The sequence below is a fragment of the Ahaetulla prasina genome, chromosome 2 (genome assembly GCF_028640845.1).
Source record: "Ahaetulla prasina isolate Xishuangbanna chromosome 2, ASM2864084v1, whole genome shotgun sequence".
Taxonomy (NCBI): Eukaryota; Metazoa; Chordata; class Lepidosauria; order Squamata; family Colubridae; genus Ahaetulla; species Ahaetulla prasina.
This window is the reverse complement of record NC_080540.1, coordinates 121,293,960-121,303,876: the sequence shown is the minus strand read 5'-3', so window position 1 is coordinate 121,303,876 and position 9,917 is coordinate 121,293,960.

Sequence of the window (9,917 nt, the reverse complement as noted above, 5' to 3'; positions counted from 1 at the left end):
TTCTCCTGGCATTCATTTTCATCCAGTGAGTGAAACAGCTTTTTGTCATTCTTAGAGATATGGGTAAAGAAGTACTTTCCCTATTAAGCCAACAACAGCAGCAATGGTTTCCTGAATTTATTTCATGCGACCCCTTTCTCATCTCTGTTGCTCTCTCACACAAAGATTGAAACAACTTCTCTTCTAACAAGGTAGAGTAGGGAAGATTAAAAGGTAAAGGTTCCCCTCGCACACATGTGCTAGTGGTTCCCAACTCTAGGGGGCTCATCTCCATTTCAAAGCCGAAGAGCTAGTGCTGTCCAAAGACGTCTCCGTGGTCATGTGGCCAGCATGACTAAATGCCAAAGGTGCACAGAACGCTGTTACCTTCCCACCAAAGGTGGTCCCTATTTTTCTACTTGCATTTTTTATGTGCTTTCGAACTGTTAGGTTGGCAGAAGTTGGGACAAGTAATGGGAGCTCACCCTGACACGCAGCACTAGGGATTTGAACCGCTAAACTGCCAACCTTTCAATCAACAAGCTCAGCATTTTAGCCACTGAGCCACTGTGTCCCATTTGGGGGAGGGGAGAAGAGGGGGCAGAGTTACTAGCATATACTAATAGAAGTCGGAAATTATGCCTGTGAGGCTCCTTAGCTTTAATTCAGTGGCCCTGCTTTTGGACTCATAATGTCACCCTTCCCAAATTGATCATGACAGATGTGCTCATACTATTTTACTGGAATTCCACTTTAATGGAATCTTGGAAATCTGAAAGTACAAATCTCTTGCCATCTCCTTTACAGCCTGAGAAATTAGCAAAGGTTCCTTCTGAGCCTCTTTCTCCAGATGTTATGCAGCTGTGGATTATGCTCCCTCCTATCTGATTGTTCCTTATAGGCAGCCTTTGCCCCATTTCTCAAAGTCTTTCTCCCTCATCAGCTAGATCAGTGGTTCTCAACCTTTATAGAGCTGCGACCCCTTTAATACAATTCCCTACGATGTGGTGACCCCTTTAATACAATTCCCCACGATGTGGCATCCCCAACCATAAAATTATTTTCATTTTGAATTTATCATGCCTGAAGCCATATTGGCTAGCGATCTGAACTGCTTGAGATTGCCTTGAGGACGGAGGCATTAAAGCGGAGACTCCTCCCCTATTAAGTTTATCGCGCCTGAAGCCAGATTAGGCTAGCGATTGGGATTGATTGCAGCTGGCTTGAGAGGGAGACATCAGAGCAAAGATTTCTCTCTTTTTTAATTCATCGCGCCTGAAGCCGAATTCGCCTAGCGATTTGAAGAGCCTGCAGCTGGCTTGTGGAGTCAACCATTGGAGCGCGATTCTTCGATTCGCAAGTATACTTCCCATATTTCCGATGGTTTTAGGCGACCCCTGGCAAATCGTCACTCGACCCCCAACGGGTCCCAACCCACAGGTTGAGAACCGCTGAGCTAGATAATCCCAGACAAATGGCTTTTACCTGAATACATCTAATGACCACAGGGGAGCATTAACTTTCTGGATTGCTAGTTCAGTTGCCAAATCACTGCAATGTCCAAAAATTAATGATAGAAGTTGAACTGGGCTCCCAGTATATGTCAGTTCCCCATATTGTCACTTTCAGTAAGTTCCCTGTTCCTTGAAGTAAAGACAGGCACTTTCTCAGAAGCTAGCCAATTTAATTATTATGCCTACAGCGCCATCAAATCTTCTGTTTCATTTCTCTCTGGGATATTTCTTCACTTAGTTCCTTCCCATAGGCATATGTTAAATATGCCCATTTTGTTAATTTGGGAGATGCCCAAAGGGAATATATGGGAAGAGGGACAGAAAACCAGCCTATGGAAGCCCAGCTGACCAAGCTGAGTCCTGACATCTGACTATGCTTACTCATGCTGCTGCACATTGATTGGTGAATGTTTCCCCCACAGGTTGCAGATGTGCTTAGGATGGGTAGCAACAGTTTTAAAGAAAACTAGTCTCCTAAGTGGGACACTTATAAATCAGGACAACAACCACTGGACAGATGCAACCAAAACAGGATAGGAATTAGCAACAGGGATTGCAAATGTTTAGCCAGCACCATGCCGGAGAAACTGAAGAATGGGTGAATAATCCAATAGTGGAGAAAGATCAAGGGGCAGAGAAAGTTGACTTATAACTTTCATGGCATAGGGCCGGGTTATCTACGGGACCGCCTGCTGCTACCGAATACCTCTCACCGACCCATGCACTCTCACAGAGAGGGACTCCTCAGGGTGCTGTCAGCTAGGCAGTGTCGTCTGGCGACGCCCAGGGGAAGGGCCTTCTCTGTGGGGGCTCCCACCCTCTGGAACGAACTCCCCCCAGGACTCCGTCAACTTCCGGACCTCTGAACCTTCCGTCGCGAGCTCAAGACACATTTATTCATCTGTGCAGGACTGGACTAGATTTTAAATTCATAGGGGTTTTAAATTGGTTTTAATATTTATATTTATATTTTTAATAATTTGGCATTAGAATAAGTTTTTTAATGGTTATCTTAATTTGTACATAAATGTTTTATTTGCCTGTGAACCGCCCTGAGTCCTTCGGGAGATAGGGCGGTATACAAATATGAATAAATAAATAAATAAATAAATAAATAAGAAAAGGCAGGGAAGTGATGGCACGAATTGGAATTGGAGAGGAAGGATGAAGAAAAAGCATCCCCATATTTTTTCCTAGACAGATAATTCCTTGCTGCACATGAAAAGCCATTTTAAAATGTCCGCTGAAATGGAAGTCAGATTAGTGTGCACAGCTGTCAGTCAGGAAACAAAACTACTAACATCCTTTTCATCTACTTGGCAAGAAAGAAGGAAAATGCATCGTATCCATTGGCTGTTTGCGTGCCTACTTGCCTACGTTGTTATTTGAGGAAATGAGCTTCCTTGCAAAATCAGGTCTTCGATATCATGCTCCTGGAAGAGACCGTTTGCTCAGGATTGAATCAGCATCTTGAGCTTGGAACTTAAAAAGCATCGCCATCCTTTGGGACTGTCTTGAATTGAGTGTGAATTGAGAAGATCTCATCTTAACTGAGATGCAGATGTGAGCTCTTGAAGAGAATGCTGGTTGAGATGGGGAGTAGGAACTGGAATGGCTGGTTTGTTAGGGCCAGTGGTTAAGAGATGCATCGGGGAAAATATACCGTATTTTTTGGACTGTAAGATGCACCTGAGTATAAGATGCACCTTCGTTTTCGGGGAGGAAAGTAAGAAAAAAGCTGATTGGAGGGTAGATGGCCTCCCGGAATACCCCTAATCAGCTGTTCCCCCAGAGGTGAACTTGATATACAGGATAAAAGTATACAAGACTTGGGAAAAAAAATCAGAACTCTGATGTTATATATGTTGACAGAAGCAAGACTACTCTACGCACAGAAATGGAAGGACACCTTGATTCTCTCAATGGATGAATGGCTACAGAAACTGAGGGAGTTAGCAGAGATGACTAAATTGACTGCTTTGATCAAAGAAAAAAAAATACAAATACTTTCATTTCTAGTTGGAAACCACTTCTGGATTTTGTGCTTGAGGTGGAAAAAATGAAACTTTGATTTTGGATTTTGACCGATTAAATAGATTTGCTGTTATAGAAATGGCTAGTTTCTATTATTATGAAAAAGTAAAAAGTTCAGGGTAGATGTTAATGCCTTATTTTACAAAGGAGTTGGAAGTCAATGTCTTTTTTCCCCTTTTCCCCTTGCTTTCCACTTCCCTAATTTCCCTAATATTTGCTTTTGTATTCTTTTTGTATGTCATATTATAAATCAATAAAACTAAAAATATCAAGATATCCAGGATGAAAGTATGTGCAGGGTGTGTCACAGAGTCTTGGTGGACAGAGGAAAGAGGAAATCATCTCTCCCACTTTATTTACCAGTTACCCTCTGTTACAGCCAGTTAGGACTGGAGGTTGTGTGGACATGATCTAAAGAAATTCCATTCATTGTCAAGATAGTTCACCAATACTGACTTGTATGTTGCTGTGGTCGGGACAGTGTAAAAATATCCTCTTCCGAAGCTATTTGGAATGACTTCAGGAATGACATTTTAACATTTAACACCCTTGATTGCCCACTCAGGAAAAATTCTGTGTTGTGTGAGTAAAGAGCACCAAAATCTTCAGGAGTTTGCTTTGCAAGAGAGAGAGAGAGAGAGACCCTGAACAATGAAAAAAAACCCACCATCTTTTTTACAGAAGTGGAGGGCTAAAGGCCATGAAATTCCAGGGATCTGGTTTTCTGGCTAGTTTGGGGATGCCAGGCAGGTCCTTGTTCCTGGAGTTACTTCTATTATTAGGCAAAATGAACCTTTCAGGGTAGCAGAGTTGGGAAATCCATTATTAAAGGAGATGAAACTTGTAATTTCTCTAGGTTGCAATTTCTGTGTAAAGGTTGCCATTGGGCTGTTCTGTGAGCTAGTGAGGAGGCTTCGGTTCTTTGGTTTGATGGGATTGTAATGTCCTTCACAATTACTGTGGTCTTGTCCCACTTACCGGTATATCTGGCCCCATGCATGGAGCGAGGCACAGGATGGATTGGAGTCTTCATCTGGATGGAGGTGGAAGAGCTCTCTATCACCTCATCCTTGTTGCAGATCACAATAGCACAGTGGTTCTCAACCTTTATAGTGCTGCGACCCCTTTAATACAATTTCCCACGATGTGGCAACCCCTTTAATACAATTCCCCATGATGTGGCGACCCCAACCATAAAATTATTTTTGTTTTGAATTTATCACGCCTGAAGCCGTATTGGCTAGCGATCTGAACTGCTTGTGATTGCCTTGAGGACAGAGACATTAAAGCGGAGACTCCTCCCCTATTAAGTTTATCGCGCCTGAAGCCAGATTAGGCTAGTGATTGGGAGTGATTGCAGCTGGCTTGAGAGGAAGACATCAGAGCAAAGATTTCTCTCTTTTTTAATTCATCGCGCCTGAAGCTGAATTTGGCTAGCGATTTGAAGAGCCTGCAGCTGGCTTGTGGAGTCAACCATTGGAGCACGATTCTTCGACTCGCAAGTATACTTTCCATATTTACGATGGTCTTAGGTGACCCCTGGCAAATCATCATTCGACCCCCAATGGGGTCCCGACCCACAGGTTGAGAACCGCTGCAATAGCACTATTAGACTGATGCTTGGTGCAAAACTCTGCCCAGTTGGAGAACAACGAAAATAATTTAAATATACTTTAAACATAAATGATATAACTATATAACTGTAGTTTAAAATAATGTAACCCAGCAACTGATACATCTGCATGTGCTTTCCTGCACATGCTTAGGAATTACTGGTAATAACCTCACTGAATGCTATCACTGAACTATGGAATATAGAAATGGCATGTACAGTTAACATCATTACAGCTAGACATTGTTTTTCTATTCAAATCATCTTCCATTTCTTTATCATAGAAATGAGAATGAAGAAGTAAATAGGGTGTCAGCTGGACCACAAGCGAAGGAACTCTCAGGATGCATCAGATCACCTATGGAGTAAACCTACCTGAAGACCTATCTAAATTTATTTTGGGGCAGTGGAGGAAACTGAGAAGGTTTATGTCATATGAAGTAGACCAACATGGCTCTTCCATAGTTGTTGCAGATATGAAGCCAAAACATTCTCTACAAACAATTTGCATTAACGGTTGCAGGAACTGGGCATGCCTAGTCTAGTGAAGAGAAGGATTAAGGGAGACATGATAGCAGTGTTCCAATACTTGAGGGGCTGTCACAGAGAAGAGGGGTGTCAATCTATTTTCCAAAGCATCTGAAGGCCAGACAAGGAATAATGGGTGAAAACTGATCAAGAAGAGATTCAACCTAGAAATAAGGAGAAATTTTCTGACAGTGAGAACAATCGACCAATGGCTTGCCTTCAGAAGTTGTAAGAGCTTCATCACTGGAAGCTTTCAAGAGAGTGGATTGCCACCCAACTGTCAGAAATGGTGTAGGGTCTCCTGCTTGGGTGGGAGGTTGGACTAGATCAACCGGTGGACCACTGGTGGTCCGTGAGAAAATTTTGGGGGTCCTTAGAAAAATTATTTGCATTTTTTATATAGCACTAAATCAGGGGTCCTCAAACTACAGCCCCTGGAATGGATATGTGCAATGAACATTTGTGTTGCTGCAGAGAATCTGCCCCTTCATGGTCTTTTTCTGTGGGTCGGAGAGGGGCAGAAATTCTGACTTGGAGTCTGCTTCAGCCTCCTGGTGCCAGTGTTTGGGTGAAGGCTGAGGGATGTGCCAGAGAGCCGGAGGGCCTTGTTTCAGTGGGCCTTGTTTCAGTGGCCTGGAACTGGCTGACCATCTCAGCTCACTGAGCCTCCAGGTGCCTGTACCTGGCTTGCACTCCCGCAGGGGTTCCCTCTGCTTGGAAAGCCTATGCTCGTAGTCCTCAGTGAGGTGCTTTTACTGAGCCTCCTTCTCGATCAGATCCAATTTGAACAGAGCTGTTTTGCCAACTCTTTCTCATGGTGGCTGCTTTGCTCCAACAACTGCTTCCTGTTGGGGTCATAAGGAACCCGGGCAGGGAGTTGAGAAGTGGCTGGGAGGGGAGGGACGAGTAGGGGCCAGTGAGACACCTCTCAATGTGAGTGACATCAAGTTGGCCAAGCCCACCCAGCCAGCCGTTAGGCAGATCATATTAGTGGTCCACAGGATTTAAAATTATGAATTTAGTGGTCCCTGAGGTCCGAAAAGTTGGTGACCCCTGGACTAGATGACCTACCGGGTCCTTCCAACTCTGCTATTCTATTCTATTCTATTCTATTCTATTCTATTCTATTCTATTCTATTCTATTCTATTCTATTCTATTCTATTCTATTCTATTCTATTCTATTCTATTCTATTCTACTCTACTCTACTCTACTCTATTTCTTTGCGGACCATATCTGTTTCAATATGAACATAAATATTAGGGGGCACCATATATACCTATGCCTGGGACAATTGCTTGTTTTCTGATTTTGGACTTTTTTTCTGCCTGTAGGTGTGGACAGGATATGTGGAAAGCTGAAGAGAACAACAATGTGATTATTCAACCCTTGTTGTTCCTTGTTAATTAAATTAACCAATACAGGACTGCCCCATGGTTAAGCACCTCTCCTTTTGAGAAGGGCGTGCATCTCTTTGCCTAAAGTGGACAATAATAAGATCTTTACTGAAGAAAACTCTCCTTGACCGAGGATCAGTACAATTATAGGTCAGTGTCAAATGTTCTACTTTTTTATTTTTATTTATTTATTTATTTTTATTTGAATTTATATCCCGCCCTTCTCCGAAGACTCAGGGCGGCTTACATTGTGTAAGGCAATAGTCTCATCCTATTTGTATATTTATATACAAAGTCAACTTATCGCCCCCCCAACAATCTGGGTCCTCATTTTACCTACCTTATAAAGAATGGAAGGCTGTCAACCTTGGGCCTGGTGGGACTCAAGCCTGCAGTAATTGTAATTGCAGGCAGCTGTGTGTTAATAACAAGCTGCATTAACCTGGTGAGCCATTCCCAGCCCTGGGAAGCTTCTGGGAAAGATTATTCAGATGCATCCAAATGATAGTGAATTTTTAAAACCTATTTCAACTGAGCTTTTGGTGGAGATAAAGTATTGAAATTTGTTTTTATTGCTTTAGTAGCTGACCTATGCTGGATGGATTGCAATGGTGCCAGATTTGACTTCTGGACAGCCTTGGCCTTTTCTATATCATATTGTACCTCCATCTTTGGTTTTTACATGTTCTTCACCCTTTATATCTGACTTATTTTTAAATAATATCCTTTAACAAATCTTCCTCTTTTCAACGTGAACTTTTGTGCATACGGATGCTGCTGCTAACAACTGTGAACGCACTAAAGTCCATGTCAGTGGAGATGTTGAAATGTCTGAGTCACTCTGTATCTCCTGCCATGAATGTCCTCACAGGCCAGATGAAGCGATGTTCAATGCAGTATAAAGATGAGGAAGTTAATTAAATCGTTCATCAGACTTGTCCCTTTCTGCCACTGCCACGCAATTGTTGCACAAACAAAGGATGAGCAAGATAAGAGCAGAGTTCACAACAAATGCTCTGTGACATTTACATTCTTTTTAAATACATTTTTTAAAAAAAAATTAAAAGGGAAATAAAAGCTAAAAGCTAATACAAACTAATATAAAATAAGAAAGGAGAGGAACTAATATAAAGGAACAGACTAATATAAAAAAGGAAAGAAAAGGAAAGGAATAAAAAAAACTAAAAGTTCAAGAATTGAAAACAGTAAAAGAAAAATTGAAAAGAAGATATATATCTTATATATATATGGCTTCCAAACTTCTTTACAGAAAGTATAAATACAATTATACCTCTTACTTTAGGGTTACAAGACTCTTCTTTCTATAATCTATCCTGTGTAATCATCAAAATCATAAGTCATAAGTTCATTTTTTCTTTTTTTATGCAAATCATCCATAGGGGCTTTCCAGTCAGCAAGGCATGTAGTTAATATCTCTGATTAAAGCAACTATTGCCCATCTCAGGAAATTCCACCATCTTGACCAACTATTGTAGTTAATGCTGAATCGTTCCATCTTTGTGAATACACTGCAGTTATCATATATAAAAACAAAATTTCATGACTTTTTGAAACTGTTTGCCCATTAATCCCAAAAGAAATACAAGTTGTCTCAATTGCATATTAATCTTTAAAATCCTTTGAATCAGTGTATATATTTGGATTTTCTAGAATTTTTAAAATATTTCTTACTGTTATTCACATTTGCAACATAAATTTGAAATGTTTTTATAAATCTAGACAATTTATCTGTTGTCATATACTAAAGGTACATCATTTTATAAATAATCTCTTTAAGATTATAACATAATGTAAATTTCAATTCTTTCAGCCACATATTTTTCCATTGATCCATCTACATATTATAACTAAAACCTTAGCCCACTTTGTCATATACGCTTTCACTTCTTCTTCTTCTGTTTCAAATTTCAATAAAGGTTTATATATTTTAACAATTACAATGTTCACAATTTTGTTTCAAACCCAATTTTACAATGTTCAAAACTACTAATTCCTTTGCCTACTATTAATATTTTTAATAACTGTAAATAAGTAAATTATTGGCAGTTGTATTCCACTGCCACCAATTCTCTTGATTTTTTAAAAAATGTCTCTTCTAATTCTAATATCTTAAGATATGTTAGCCATTTATTCCTAGTCATTATTTCGAGTATATAAAATCTTTCCTATGCTGAGAGCCACATGGAATGTTTGGGCATGAACTAGCTTTGTATCTATTCGATATTCTCAGCATGACACATTTAAAATAATGATTTTTAATATTCACAGTAACTTTGATTTTATCATACCCAAAATATCCATTCCACTCAAATCTTGTTATGTCTTTCTTAACTCCAAGAGCTTTCTATTTTTCAGTAGTACCCATTTTTTATCCAAACAAAACAAGTAAGCTGAAAAATATAATTTAAAATCAATCATCCTCTTTGTATCTTGCAACATCTTATATCGAACTCATATTTTTCCCCCTCCCACACAAATTTAGATAATATCCTTCTGTCATTTTTTAAATGATGCATCAGTTGTCAAAACAAGTATCATCTGAAGCAAAATATTGTTCAAGGCAGGACATTCATTTTTATCACTGAAATTTTCCCAGCAATGACAACTGTAGTTTCTCCCATCTTAATATGTTTTTTAAATTCCATTCCCTGTCTTAATATGATTATTTTGAAATAACATACAATACATATTTACCATAGTGATACCAAAATACCCTGCTTCCCCCAAAATAAGACATCCCCTGATAATAAGCCCAATCGGACTTTTGAGCACATGGTAATAAGTCCAAGTGCTTATTTCAGGGTTCAAAAAAAAAAATAAGACAGGGTCTTAT